Here is a 15,595-nt window from a genome sequence, read left to right on the forward strand (position 1 = left end):
TAGGTTGATTTTTAGATCTAAAATAGGTTGATATATATACCTAAAATAGACGCCTAAATTAGGTTGATTTATAGACACTTAGGTTGATTTATAGACCTAAAGTAGACGTTTAAAATAGATCTAAAATAGGTTGATTTATAGACCAGAAATAGACGTCTAAAATAGGTTGATTTTTTAGATCTAAAATGGGTTGATATATAGACCTAAAATAGACGCCTAGATTAGGTTGATTTATAGACCCTTAGGTTGATTTATAGACCTAACGTAGACGTTTAAAATAGGTTTATTTATAGATCTAAAATAGGTTGATTTATAGACCAGAAATAGACGTCTAAAATAGGTTGATTTTTAGATCTAAAATAGGTTGATATATAGACCTAAAATAGACGCCTAAATTAGGTTGATTTATAGACCCTTAGGTTGATTTATAGACCTAAAGTAGACGTTTAAAATAGATCTAAAATAGGTTGATTTATAGACCAGAAATAGACGTCTAAAATAGGTTGATTTTTAGATCTAAAATAGGTTGATATATAGACCTAAAATAGACGCCTAAATTAGGTTGATTTTTAGACCCTTAGGTTGATTTATAGACCTAAAGTAGACGTTTAAAATAGATCTAAAATAGGTTGATTTATAGACCAGAAATAGACGTCTAAAATAGGTTGATTTTTTAGATCTAAAATAGGTTGATATATAGACCTAAAATAGACGCCTAGATTAGGTTGATTTATAGACCTAACGTAGACGTTTAAAATAGGTTTATTTATAGATCTAAAATAGGTTGATTTATAGACCAGAAATAGACGTCTAAAATAGGTTGATTTTTAGATCTAAAATAGGTTGATATATAGACCTAAAATAGACGCCTAAATTAGGTTGATTTATAGACCCTTAGGTTGATTTATAGACCTAAAGTAGACGTTTAAAATAGATCTAAAATAGGTTGATTTATAGACCAGAAATAGACGTCTAAAATAGGTTGATTTTTAGATCTAAAATAGGTTGATATATAGACCTAAAATAGACGCCTAAATTAGGTTGATTTATAGACCCTTAGGTTGATTTATAGACCTAAAGTAGACGTTTAAAATAGGTTTAATTATAGATCTCAAATAGACCAGAAATAGACGTCTAAAATAGGTTGATTTTTAGATCTAAAATAGGTTGAAGGCGGCTCGGTGGCGCACTGGGTAGCACGTCCGCCTCACAGTCAGGAGGGTGCGGGTTCGATTCCACCTCCGGCCCTCCCTGTGTGGAGTTTGCATGTTCTCCCCGGGCCCGCGTGGGTTTTCTCCGGGCACTCCGGTTTCCTCCCACATCCCAAAAACATGCTTGGTAGGCCGATTGAAGACTCCAAATTGTCCCTAGGTGTGAGTGCGAGAGTGAATGGTTGTTTGTCTCCGTGTGCCCTGCGATCGGCTGGCAACCGGTTCAGGGTGTCCCCCGCCTACTGCCCGATGACGGCTGGGATAGGCTCCAGCACTCCCGCGACCCCCGTGGGGACTAAGCGGTTCAGAAAATGGATGGATGGATGGATGGAAAATAGGTTGATATATAGACCTAAAATAGACGATTTATAGACCAGAAATAGACGTCTAAAATAGGTTGATTTTTAGATCTAAAATAGGTTGATATATAGACCTAAAATAGACGCCTAAATTAGGTTGACTTATAGACCCTTAGGTTGATTTATAGACCAGAAATAGACGTCTAAAATAGGTTGATTTTTAGATCTAAAATAGGTTGATATATAGACCTAAAATAGACGATTTATAGACCAGAAATAGACATCTAAAATAGGTTGATTTTTAGATCTAAAATAGGTTGATATATAGACCTAAAATAGACGCCTAAATTAGGTTGATTTATAGACCCTTAGGTTGATTTATAGACCTAAAGTAGACGTTTAAAATAGGTTTATTTATAGATCTAAAATAGGTTGATTTATAGACCAGAAATAGACGTCTAAAATAGGTCTATTTTTTAGATCTAAAATAGGTTGATATATAGACCGAAAATAGACGCCTAGATTAGGTTGATTTATAGACCCTTAGGTTGATTTATAGACCTAACGTAGACGTTTAAAATAGGTTTATTTATAGATCTAAAATAGGTTGATTTATAGACCAGAAATAGACGTCTAAAATAGGTTGATTTTTAGATCTAAAATAGGTTGATATATAGACCTAAAATAGACGCCTAAATTAGGTTGATTTATAGACCCTTAGGTTGATTTATAGACCTAAAGTAGACGTTTAAAATAGGTTTATTTATAGATCTAAAATAGACCAGAAATAGACGTCTAAAATAGGTTGATTTTTAGATCTAAAATAGGTTGATATATAGACCTAAAATAGACGCCTAAATTAGGTTGATTTATAGACCCTTAGGTTGATTTATAGACCTAAAGTAGACGTTTAAAATAGATCTAAAATAGGTTGATTTATAGACCAGAAATAGACGTCTAAAATAGGTTGATTTTTAGATCTAAAATAGGTTGATATATAGACTTAAAATAGACGCCTAAATTAGGTTGATTTTTAGACCCTTAGGTTGATTTATAGACCTAAAGTAGACGTTTAAAATGGATCTAAAATAGGTTGATTTATAGACCAGAAATAGACGTCTAAAATAGGTTGATTTTTTAGATCTAAAATAGGTTGATATATAGACCTAAAATAGACGCCTAGATTAGGTTGATTTATAGACCCTTAGGTTGATTTATAGACCTAACGTAGACGTTTAAAATAGGTTTATTTATAGATCTAAAATAGGTTGATTTATAGACCAGAAATAGACGTCTAAAATAGGTTGATTTTTAGATCTAAAATAGGTTGATATATGGACCTAAAATAGACGCCTAAATTAGGTTGATTTATAGACCCTTAGGTTGATTTATAGGCCTAAAGTAGACGTTTAAAATAGATCTAAAATAGGTTGATTTATAGACCAGAAATAGACGTCTAAATAGGTTGATTTTTAGATCTAAAATAGGTTGATATATAGACCTAAAATAGACGCCTAAATTAGGTTGATTTATAGACCCTTAGGTTGATTTATAGACCTAAAGTAGACGTTTAAAATAGATCTAAAATAGGTTGATTTATAGACCAGAAATAGACGTCTAAAATAGGTTGATTTTTAGATCTAAAATAGGTTGATATATAGACCTAAAATAGACGCCTAAATTAGGTTGATTTATAGACCCTTAGGTTGATTTATAGACCTAAAGTAGACGTTTAAAATAGGTTTATTTATAGATCTAAAATAGACCAGAAATAGACGTCTAAAATAGGTTGATTTTTAGATCTAAAATAGGTTGATATATAGACCTAAAATAGACGCCTTAATTAGGTTGATTTATAGACCCTTAGGTTGATTTATAGACCTAAAGTAGACGTTTAAAATAGATCTAAAATAGGTTGATTTATAGACCAGAAATAGACGTCTAAAATAGGTTGATTTTTAGATCTAAAATAGGTTGATATATAGACCTAAAATAGACGCCTAAATTAGGTTGATTTATAGACCCTTAGGTTGATTTATAGACCTAAAGTAGACGTTTAAAATAGGTTTAATTATAGATCTCAAATAGACCAGAAATAGACGTCTAAAATAGGTTGATTTTTAGATCTAAAATAGGTTGATATATAGACCTAAAATAGACGATTTATAGACCAGAAATAGACGTCTAAAATAGGTTGATTTTTAGATCTAAAATAGGTTGATATATAAACCTAAAATAGACGCCTAAATTAGGTTGATTTATAGACCCTTAGGTTGATTTATAGACCTAAAGTAGACGTTTAAAATAGATCTAAAATAGGTTGATTTATAGACCAGAAATAGACGTCTAAAATAGGTTGATTTTTTAGATCTAAAATAGGTTGATATATAGACCTAAAATAGACGCCTAGATTAGGTTGATTTATAGACCTAACGTAGACGTTTAAAATAGGTTTATTTATAGATCTAAAATAGGTTGATTTATAGACCAGAAATAGACGTCTAAAATAGGTTGATTTTTAGATCTAAAATAGGTTGATATATAGACCTAAAATAGACGCCTAAATTAGGTTGATTTATAGACCTTAGGTTGATTTATAGACCTAAAGTAGACGTTTAAAATAGATCTAAAATAGGTTGATTTATAGACCAGAAATAGACGTCTAAAATAGGTTGATTTTTAGATCTAAAATAGGTTGATATATAGACCTAAAATAGACGCCTAAATTAGGTTGATTTATAGACCCTTAGGTTGATTTATAGACCTAAAGTAGACGTTTAAAATAGGTTTAATTATAGATCTCAAATAGACCAGAAATAGACGTCTAAAATAGGTTGATTTTTAGATCTAAAATAGGTTGATATATAGACCTAAAATAGACGATTTATAGACCAGAAATAGACGTCTAAAATAGGTTGATTTTTAGATCTAAAATAGGTTGATATATAGACCTAAAATAGACGCCTAAATTAGGTTGACTTATAGACCCTTAGGTTGATTTATAGACCAGAAATAGACGTCTAAAATAGGTTGATTTTTAGATCTAAAATAGGTTGATATATAGACCTAAAATAGACGATTTATAGACCAGAAATAGACATCTAAAATAGGTTGATTTTTAGATCTAAAATAGGTTGATATATAGACCTAAAATAGACGCCTAAATTAGGTTGATTTATAGACCCTTAGGTTGATTTATAGACCTAAAGTAGACGTTTAAAATAGGTTTATTTATAGATCTAAAATAGGTTGATTTATAGACCAGAAATAGACGTCTAAAATAGGTTGATTTTTTAGATCTAAAATAGGTTTATATATAGACCGAAAATAGACGCCTAGATTAGGTTGATTTATAGACCCTTAGGTTGATTTATAGACCTAACGTAGACGTTTAAAATAGGTTTATTTATAGATCTAAAATAGGTTGATTTATAGACCAGAAATAGACGTCTAAAATAGGTTGATTTTTAGATCTAAAATAGGTTGATATATAGACCTAAAATAGACGCCTAAATTAGGTTAATTTATAGACCCTTAGGTTGATTTATAGACCTAAAGTAGACGTTTAAAATAGGTTTATTTATAGATCTAAAATAGACCAGAAATAGACGTCTAAAATAGGTTGATTTTTAGATCTAAAATAGGTTGATATATAGACCTAAAATAGACGCCTAAATTAGGTTGATTTATAGACCCTTAGGTTGATTTATAGACCTAAAGTAGACGTTTAAAATAGATCTAAAATAGGTTGATTTATAGACCAGAAATAGACGTCTAAAATAGGTTGATTTTTAGATCTAAAATAGGTTGATATATAGACTTAAAATAGACGCCTAAATTAGGTTGATTTTTAGACCCTTAGGTTGATTTATAGACCTAAAGTAGACGTTTAAAATGGATCTAAAATAGGTTGATTTATAGACCAGAAATAGACGTCTAAAATAGGTTGATTTTTTAGATCTAAAATAGGTTGATATATAGACCTAAAATAGACGCCTAGATTAGGTTGATTTATAGACCCTTAGGTTGATTTATAGACCTAACGTAGACGTTTAAAATAGGTTTATTTATAGATCTAAAATAGGTTGATTTATAGACCAGAAATAGACGTCTAAAATAGGTTGATTTTTAGATCTAAAATAGGTTGATATATGGACCTAAAATAGACGCCTAAATTAGGTTGATTTATAGACCCTTAGGTTGATTTATAGGCCTAAAGTAGACGTTTAAAATAGATCTAAAATAGGTTGATTTATAGACCAGAAATAGACGTCTAAATAGGTTGATTTTTAGATCCAAAATAGGTTGATATATAGACCTAAAATAGACGCCTAAATTAGGTTGATTTATAGACCCTTAGGTTGATTTATAGACCTAAAGTAGACGTTTAAAATAGATCTAAAATAGGTTGATTTATAGACCAGAAATAGACGTCTAAAATAGGTTGATTTTTAGATCTAAAATAGGTTGATATATAGACCTAAAATAGACGCCTAAATTAGGTTGATTTATAGACCCTTAGGTTGATTTATAGACCTAAAGTAGACGTTTAAAATAGGTTTATTTATAGATCTAAAATAGACCAGAAATAGACGTCTAAAATAGGTTGATTTTTAGATCTAAAATAGGTTGATATATAGACCTAAAATAGACGCCTTAATTAGGTTGATTTATAGACCCTTAGGTTGATTTATAGACCTAAAGTAGACGTTTAAAATAGATCTAAAATAGGTTGATTTATAGACCAGAAATAGACGTCTAAAATAGGTTGATTTTTAGATCTAAAATAGGTTGATATATAGACCTAAAATAGACGCCTAAATTAGGTTGATTTATAGACCCTTAGGTTGATTTATAGACCTAAAGTAGACGTTTAAAATAGGTTTAATTATAGATCTCAAATAGACCAGAAATAGACGTCTAAAATAGGTTGATTTTTAGATCTAAAATAGGTTGATATATAGACCTAAAATAGACGATTTATAGACCAGAAATAGACGTCTAAAATAGGTTGATTTTTAGATCTAAAATAGGTTGATATATAAACCTAAAATAGACGCCTAAATTAGGTTGATTTATAGACCCTTAGGTTGATTTATAGACCTAAAGTAGACGTTTAAAATAGGTTTATTTTTAGATCTAAAATAGGTTGATATATAGACCTAAAATAGACGATTTATAGACCAGAAATAGATGTCTAAAATAGGTTGATTTTTAGATCTAAAATAGGTTGATATATAGACCTAAAATAGACGCCTAAATTAGGTTGACTTATAGACCCTTAGGTTGATTTATAGGCCTAAAGTAGACGTTTAAATAGGTTTATTTTTAGATCTAAAATAGGTTGATATATAGACCTAAAATAGAAGATTTATAGACCAGAAATAGACGTCTAAAATAGGTTGATTTTTAGATCTAAAATAGGTTGATATATAGACTTAAAATAGACGCCTAAATTAGGTTGATTTTTAGACCCTTAGGTTGATTTATAGACCTAAAGTAGACGTTTAAAATGGATCTAAAATAGGTTGATTTATAGACCAGAAATAGACGTCTAAAATAGGTTGATTTTTTAGATCTAAAATAGGTTGATATATAGACCTAAAATAGACGCCTAGATTAGGTTGATTTATAGACCCTTAGGTTGATTTATAGACCTAACGTAGACGTTTAAATAGGTTTATTTATAGATCTAAAATAGGTTGATTTATAGACCAGAAATAGACGTCTAAAATAGGTTGATTTTTAGATCTAAAATAGGTTGATATATGGACCTAAAATAGACGCCTAAATTAGGTTGATTTATAGACCCTTAGGTTGATTTATAGGCCTTAAGTAGACGTTTAAAATAGATCTAAAATAGGTTGATTTATAGACCAGAAATAGACGTCTAAATAGGTTGATTTTTAGATCTAAAATAGGTTGATATATAGACCTAAAATAGACGCCTAAATTAGGTTGATTTATAGACCCTTAGGTTGATTTATAGACCTAAAGTAGACGTTTAAAATAGATCTAAAATAGGTTGATTTATAGACCAGAAATAGACGTCTAAAATAGGTTGATTTTTAGATCTAAAATAGGTTGATATATAGACCTAAAATAGACGCCTAAATTAGGTTGATTTATAGACCCTTAGGTTGATTTATAGACCTAAAGTAGACGTTTAAAATAGGTTTATTTATAGATCTAAAATAGACCAGAAATAGACGTCTAAAATAGGTTGATTTTTAGATCTAAAATAGGTTGATATATAGACCTAAAATAGACGCCTTAATTAGGTTGATTTATAGACCCTTAGGTTGATTTATAGACCTAAAGTAGACGTTTAAAATAGATCTAAAATAGGTTGATTTATAGACCAGAAATAGACGTCTAAAATAGGTTGATTTTTAGATCTAAAATAGGTTGATATATAGACCTAAAATAGACGGCCTAAATTAGGTTGACTTATAGACCCTTAGGTTGATTTATAGACCTAAAGTAGACGTTTAAAATAGGTTTATTTTTAGATCTAAAATAGGTGTATATATAGACCTAAAACAGACGATTTATAGACCAGAAATAGACGTCTAAAATAGTTGATTTTTAGATCCTTCGGCAGCCCTCTGCTATGACATGGACATCCACTTTTTATTTAATTGATTTTCATGTTGTATCATTTGTGCCCTCTCTGCATCCATTTCAACCTGGTGATCCTGAAAGGGGGATCCTTCCATCTGTGGTCCCTTCTCAAGGTTTCTCATTTCTCCCCTGCTAGGGGTTTTTAAGTTTTTCCTTGCCCTTTTGGGAGCTTAAGATCAGGGGATGCTTTGAGAATAATTGTCAATTTCTGTCTATGTGAAGCCCTTTGAGACTGCTTGTGATTTAGGGCTATACAAATAAACTTGACTTGACTTGACTAGATCTAAAATAGGTTGATATATAGACCTAAAATAGACGATTTATAGACCAGAAATAGACGTCTAAAATAGGTTGATTTTTAGATCTAAAATAGGTTGATATATAGACCTAAAATAGACGCCTAAATTAGGTTGACTTATAGACCCTTAGGTTGATTTATAGACCTAAAGTAGACGTTTAAAATAGGTTTATTTTTAGATCTAAAATAGGTTGATATATAGACCTAAAATAGACGATTTATAGACCAGAAATAGACGTCTAAAATAGGTTGATTTTTAGATCTAAAATAGGTTGATATATAGACCTAAAATAGACGCCTAATTAGGTTGATTTATAGACCCTTAGGTTGATTTATAGACCTAAAGTAGACGTTTAAAATAGGTTTATTTATAGATCTAAAATAGACCAGAAATAGACGTCTAAAATAGGTTGATTTTTAGATCTAAAATAGGTTGATATATAGACCTAAAATAGACGCCTAAATTAGGTTGATTTATAGACCCTTAGGTTGATTTATAGACCTAAAGTAGACGTTTAAAATAGATATAAAATAGGTTGATTTATAGACAAGAAATAGACGTCTAAAAAAGGTTGATTTTTAGATCTAAAATAGGTTGATATATAGACCTAAAATAGACGCCTAAATTAGGTTGATTTATAGACCCTTAGGTTGATTTATAGACCTAAAGTAGACGTTTAAAATAGATCTAAAATAGGTTGATTTATAGACCAGAAATAGACGTCTAAAATAGGTTGATTTTTTAGATCTAAAATAGGTTGATATATAGACCTAAAATAGACGCCTAGATTAGGTTGATTTATAGACCCTTAGGTTGATTTATAGACCTAACGTGGACGTTTAAAATAGGTTGATATATAGACCTAAAATAGACGATTTATAGACCAGAAATAGACGTCTAAAATAGGTTGATTTTTAGATCTAAAATAGGTTGATATATAGACCTAAAATAGACGCCTAAATTAGGTTGACTTATAGACCCTTAGGTTGATTTATAGGCCTAAAGTAGACGTTTAAAATAGGTTTATTTTTAGATCTAAAATAGGTTGATATATAGACCTAAAATAGAAGATTTATAGACCAGAAATAGACGTCTAAAATAGGTTGATTTTTAGATCTAAAATAGGTTGATATATAGACCTAAAATAGACGATTTATAGACCAGAAATAGACGTCTAAAATAGGTTGATTTTTAGATCTAAAATAGATTGATATATAGACCTAAAATAGACGCCTAAATTAGGTTGACTTATAGACCCTTAGGTTGATTTATAGACCTAAAGTAGACGTTTAAAATAGGTTTATTTTTAGATCTAAAATAGGTTGATATATAGACCTAAAATAGACGATTTATAGACCAGAAATAGACGTCTAAAATAGGTTGATTTTTAGATCTAAAATAGGTTGATATATAGACCTAAAATAGACGCCTAAATTAGGTCTATTTATAGACCCTTAGGTTGATTTATAGACCTAAAGTAGACGTTTAAAATAGATCTAAAATAGGTTGATTTATAGACCAGAAATAGACGTCTAAAATAGGTTGATTTTTTAGATCTAAAATAGATTGATATATAGACCTAAAATAGACGCCTAGATTAGGTTGATTTATAGACCCTTAGGTTGATTTATAGACCTAACGTAGACGTTTAAAATAGGTTTATTTATAGATCTAAAATAGGTTGATTTATAGACCAGAAATAGACGTCTAAAATAGGTTGATATATAGACCTAAAATAGACGCCTAAATTAGGTTGATTTATAGACCCTTAGGTTGATTTATAGACCTAAAGTAGACGTTTAAAATAGATCTAAAATAGGTTGATTTATAGACCAGAAATAGACGTCTAAAATAGGTTGATTTTTAGATCTAAAATAGGTTGATATATAGACCTAAAATAGACGCCTAAATTAGGTTGATTTATAGACCCTTAGGTTGATTTATAGACCTAAAGTAGACGTTTAAAATAGGTTTATTTATAGATCTAAAATAGACCAGAAATAGACGTCTAAAATAGGTTGATTTTTAGATCTAAAATAGGTTGATATATAGACCTAAAATAGACGCCTTAATTAGGTTGATTTATAGACCCTTAGGTTGATTTATAGACCTAAAGTAGACGTTTAAAATAGATCTAAAATAGGTTGATTTATAGACCAGAAATAGACGTCTAAAATAGGTTGATTTTTAGATCTAAAATAGGTTGATATATAGAACTAAAATAGACGCCTAAATTAGGTTTATTTATAGACCCTTAGGTGGATTTATAGACCTAAAGTAGACGTTTAAAATAGGTTTAATTATAGATCTCAAATAGACCAGAAATAGACGTCTAAAATGGGTTGATTTTTAGATCTAAAATAGGTTGATATATAGACCTAAAATAGACGATTTATAGACCAGAAATAGACGTCTAAAATAGGTTGATTTTTAGATCTAAAATAGGTTGATATATAAACCTAAAATAGACGCCTAAATTAGGTTGATTTATAGACCCTTAGGTTGATTTATAGACCTAAAGTAGACGTTTAAAATAGGTTTATTTTTAGATCTAAAATAGGTTGATATATAGACCTAAAATAGACGATTTATAGACCAGAAATAGACGTCTAAAATAGGTTGATTTTTAGATCTAAAATAGGTTGATATATAGACCTAAAATAGACGCCTAAATTAGGTTGATTTATAGACCCTTAGGTTGATTTATAGACCTAAAGTAGACGTTTAAAATAGGTTTATTTATAGATCTAAAATAGACCAGAAATAGACGTCTAAAATAGGTTGATTTTTAGATCTAAAATAGGTTGATATATAGACCTAAAATAGACGCCTTAATTAGGTTGATTTATAGACCCTTAGGTTGATTTATAGACCTAAAGTAGACGTTTAAAATAGATCTAAAATAGGTTGATTTATAGACCAGAAATAGACGTCTAAAATAGGTTGATTTTTAGATCTAAAATAGGTTGATATATAGACCTAAAATAGACGCCTAAATTAGGTTTATTTATAGACCCTTAGGTGGATTTATAGACCTAAAGTAGACGTTTAAAATAGGTTTAATTATAGATCTCAAATAGACCAGAAATAGACGTCTAAAACGGGTTGATTTTTAGATCTAAAATAGGTTGATATATAGACCTAAAATAGACGATTTATAGACCAGAAATAGACGTCTAAAATAGGTTGATTTTTAGATCTAAAATAGGTTGATATATAAACCTAAAATAGACGCCTAAATTAGGTTGATTTATAGACCCTTAGGTTGATTTATAGACCTAAAGTAGACGTTTAAAGTAGGTTTATTTTTAGATCTAAAATAGGTTGATATATAGACCTAAAATAGACGATTTATAGACCAGAAATAGACGTCTAAAATAGGTTGATTTTTAGATCTAAAATAGGTTGATATATAGACCTAAAATAGACGCCTAAATTAGGTTGATTTATAGACCCTTATGTTGATTTATAGACCTAAAGTAGACGTTTAAAATAGGTTTATTTATAGATCTAAAATAGACCAGAAATAGACGACGTCTAAAATAGGTTGATTTTTTAGATCTAAAATAGGTTGATATATAGACCTAAAATAGACGCCTAGATTAGGTTGATTTATAGACCTAACGTAGACGTTTAAAATAGGTTTATTTATAGATCTAAAATAGGTTGATTTATAGACCAGAAATAGACGTCTAAAATAGGTTGATTTTTAGATCTAAAATAGGTTGATATATAGACCTAAAATAGACGCCTAAATTAGGTTGATTTATAGACCCTTAGGTTGATTTATAGACCTAAAGTAGACGTTTAAAATAGATCTAAAATAGGTTGATTTATAGACCAGAAATAGACGTCTAAAATAGGTTGATTTTTAGATCTAAAATAGGTTGATATATAGACCTAAAATAGACGCCTAAATTAGGTTGATTTATAGACCCTTAGGTTGATTTATAGACCTAAAGTAGACGTTTAAAATAGGTTTATTTATAGATCTAAAATAGACCAGAAATAGACGTCTAAAATAGGTTGATTTTTAGACCTAAAATAGGTTGATATAAAGACCTAAAATAGACGCCTAAATTAGGTTGATTTATAGACCCTTAGGTTGATTTATAGACCTAAAGTAGACGTTTAAAATAGATCTAAAATCGGTTGATTTATAGACCAGAAATAGACGTCTAAAATAGGTTGATTTTTAGATCTAAAATAGGTTGATATATAGACCTAAAATAGACGATTTATAGACCAGAAATAGACGTCTAAAATAGGTTGATTTTTAGATCTAAAATAGGTTGATATATAGACCTAAAATAGACGCCTAAATTAGGTTGACTTATAGACCCTTAGGTTGATTTATAGACCTAAAGTAGACGTTTAAAATAGGTTTATTTTTAGATCTAAAATAGGTGTATATATAGACCTAAAATAGACGATTTATAGACCAGAAATAGACGTCTAAAATAGGTTGATTTTTAGATCTAAAATAGGTTGATATATAGACCTAAAATAGACGATTTATAGACCAGAAATAGACGTCTAAAATAGGTTGATTTTTAGATCTAAAATAGGTTGATATATAGACCTAAAATAGACGCCTAAATTAGGTTGACTTATAGACCCTTAGGTTGATTTATAGACCTAAAGTAGACGTTTAAAATAGGTTTATTTTTAGATCTAAAATAGGTTGATATATAGACCTAAAATAGACGATTTATAGACCAGAAATAGACGTCTAAAATAGGTTGATTTTTAGATCTAAAATAGGTTGATATATAGACCTAAAATAGACGCCTAAATTAGGTTGATTTATAGACCCTTAGGTTGATTTATAGACCTAAAGTAGACGTTTAAAATAGATCTAAAATAGGTTGATTTATAGACCAGAAATAGACGTCTAAAATAGGTTGATTTTTTAGATCTAAAATAGGTTGATATATAGACCTAAAATAGACGCCTAGATTAGGTTGATTTATAGACCCTTAGGTTGATTTATAGACCTAACGTAGACGTTTAAAATAGGTTTATTTATAGATCTAAAATAGGTTGATTTATAGACCAGAAATAGACGTCTAAAATAGGTTGATATATAGACCTAAAATAGACGCCTAAATTAGGTTGATTTATAGACCCTTAGGTTGATTTATAGACCTAAAGTATACGTTTAAAATAGATCTAAAATAGGTTGATTTATAGACCAGAAATAGACGTCTAAAATAGGTTGATTTTTAGATCTAAAATAGGTTGATATATAGACCTAAAATAGACGCCTAAATTAGGTTGATTTATAGACCCTTAGGTTGATTTATAGACCTAAAGTAGAAGTTTAAAATAGGTTTATTTATAGATCTAAAATAGACCAGAAATAGACGTCTAAAATAGGTTGATTTTTAGATCTAAAATAGGTTGATATATAGACCTACAATAGACGCCTAAATTAGGTTGATTTATAGACCCTTAGGTTGATTTATAGACCTAAAGTAGACGTTTAAAATAGATCTAAAATAGGTTGATTTATAGACCAGAAATAGACGTCTAAAATAGGTTGATTTTTAGATCTAAAATAGGTTGATATATAGACCTAAAATAGACGATTTATAGACCAGAAATAGACGTCTAAAATTGGTTGATTTTTAGATCTAAAATAGGTTGATATATAGACCTAAAATAGACGCCTTAATTAGGTTGATTTATAGACCCTTAGGTTGATTTATAGACCTAAAGTAGACGTTTAAAATAGGTTTATTTTTAGATCTAAAATAGGTTGATATATAGACCTAAAATAGACGATTTATAGACCAGAAATAGACGTCTAAAATAGGTTGATTTTTAGATCTAAAATAGGTTGATATATAGACCTAAAATAGACGCCTAAATTAGGTTGATTTATAGACCCTTAGGTTGATTTATAGACCTAAAGTAGACGTTTAAAATAGATCTAAAATAGGTTGATTTATAGACCAGAAATAGACGTCTAAAAAAGGTTGATTTTTAAACAAAAAATAGACGTATAAAATAGGTTGATTTTTAAACCAAAAATAGACGTCTAAAATAGGTTGATTTTTAAACCAAAAATAGACGTCTAAAATAGGTTGATTTTTAAACCAAAAATAGACATCTAAAAAAGGTTGATTTTTAAACCAAAAATAGACGTCTAAAATAGGTTGATTTTTAGACCAAAAATAGACGTCTAAAAAAGGTTGATTTTTAAACCAAAAATAGACGTCTAAAATAGGTTGATTTTTAAACCAAAAATAGACGTCTAAAATAGGTTAATTTTTAAACCAGAAATAGACGTCTAGAATAGATTGATTTTTAGATCTAAAATAGGTTGATATATAGACCTAAAATAGACACCTAAATTAGGTTGATTTATAGACCCTTAGGTTGATTTATAGACCTAAAGTAGACGTTCAAAATAGGTTTATTTATAGATCTAAAATAGGTTGATTTATAGACCAGAAATAGACGTCTAAAATAGGTTGATTTTTTAGATCTAAAATAGGTTGATATATAGACCTAAAATAGACACCTAGATTAGGTTGATTTATAGACCCTTAGGTTGATTTATAGACCTAACGTAGACGTTTAAAATAGGTTTATTTATAGATCTAAAATAGGTTGATTTATAGACCAGAAATAGACGTCTAGAATAGGTTGATTTTTAGATCTAAAATAGGTTGATATATAGACCTAAAATAGACGCCTAAATTAGGTTGATTTATAGACCCTTAGGTTGATTTATAGACCTAAAGTAGACGTTTAAAATAGGTTGATTTTTAGATCTAAAATAGGTTGATATATAGACCTAAAATAGACGCCTAAATTAGGTTGATTTATAGACCCTTAGGTTGATTTATAGACCTAAAGTAGACGTTTAAAATAGGTTTATTTATAGATCTAAAATAGGTTGATTTATAGACCTAAAATAAGTTGATTTATAGACCTAAAATAGTCAAAACTAAACTGTCGAGGTAGGGTCATTCAACAAAGTTTCCCAACCCTTATTAATTTGCAAAATCTTGATCTTGGCTCAATTTACTAGACGTTTAAAATAGGTTTATTTATAGATCTAAAATAGACCAGAAATAGACGTCTAAAATAGGTTGATTTTTAGATCTAAAATAGGTTGATATATAGACCTAAAATAGACACCTAAATTAGG

The sequence above is a fragment of the Syngnathus typhle genome, linkage group LG15, assembly GCF_033458585.1.
Source record: "Syngnathus typhle isolate RoL2023-S1 ecotype Sweden linkage group LG15, RoL_Styp_1.0, whole genome shotgun sequence".
Classification (NCBI taxonomy): Eukaryota; Metazoa; Chordata; class Actinopteri; order Syngnathiformes; family Syngnathidae; genus Syngnathus; species Syngnathus typhle.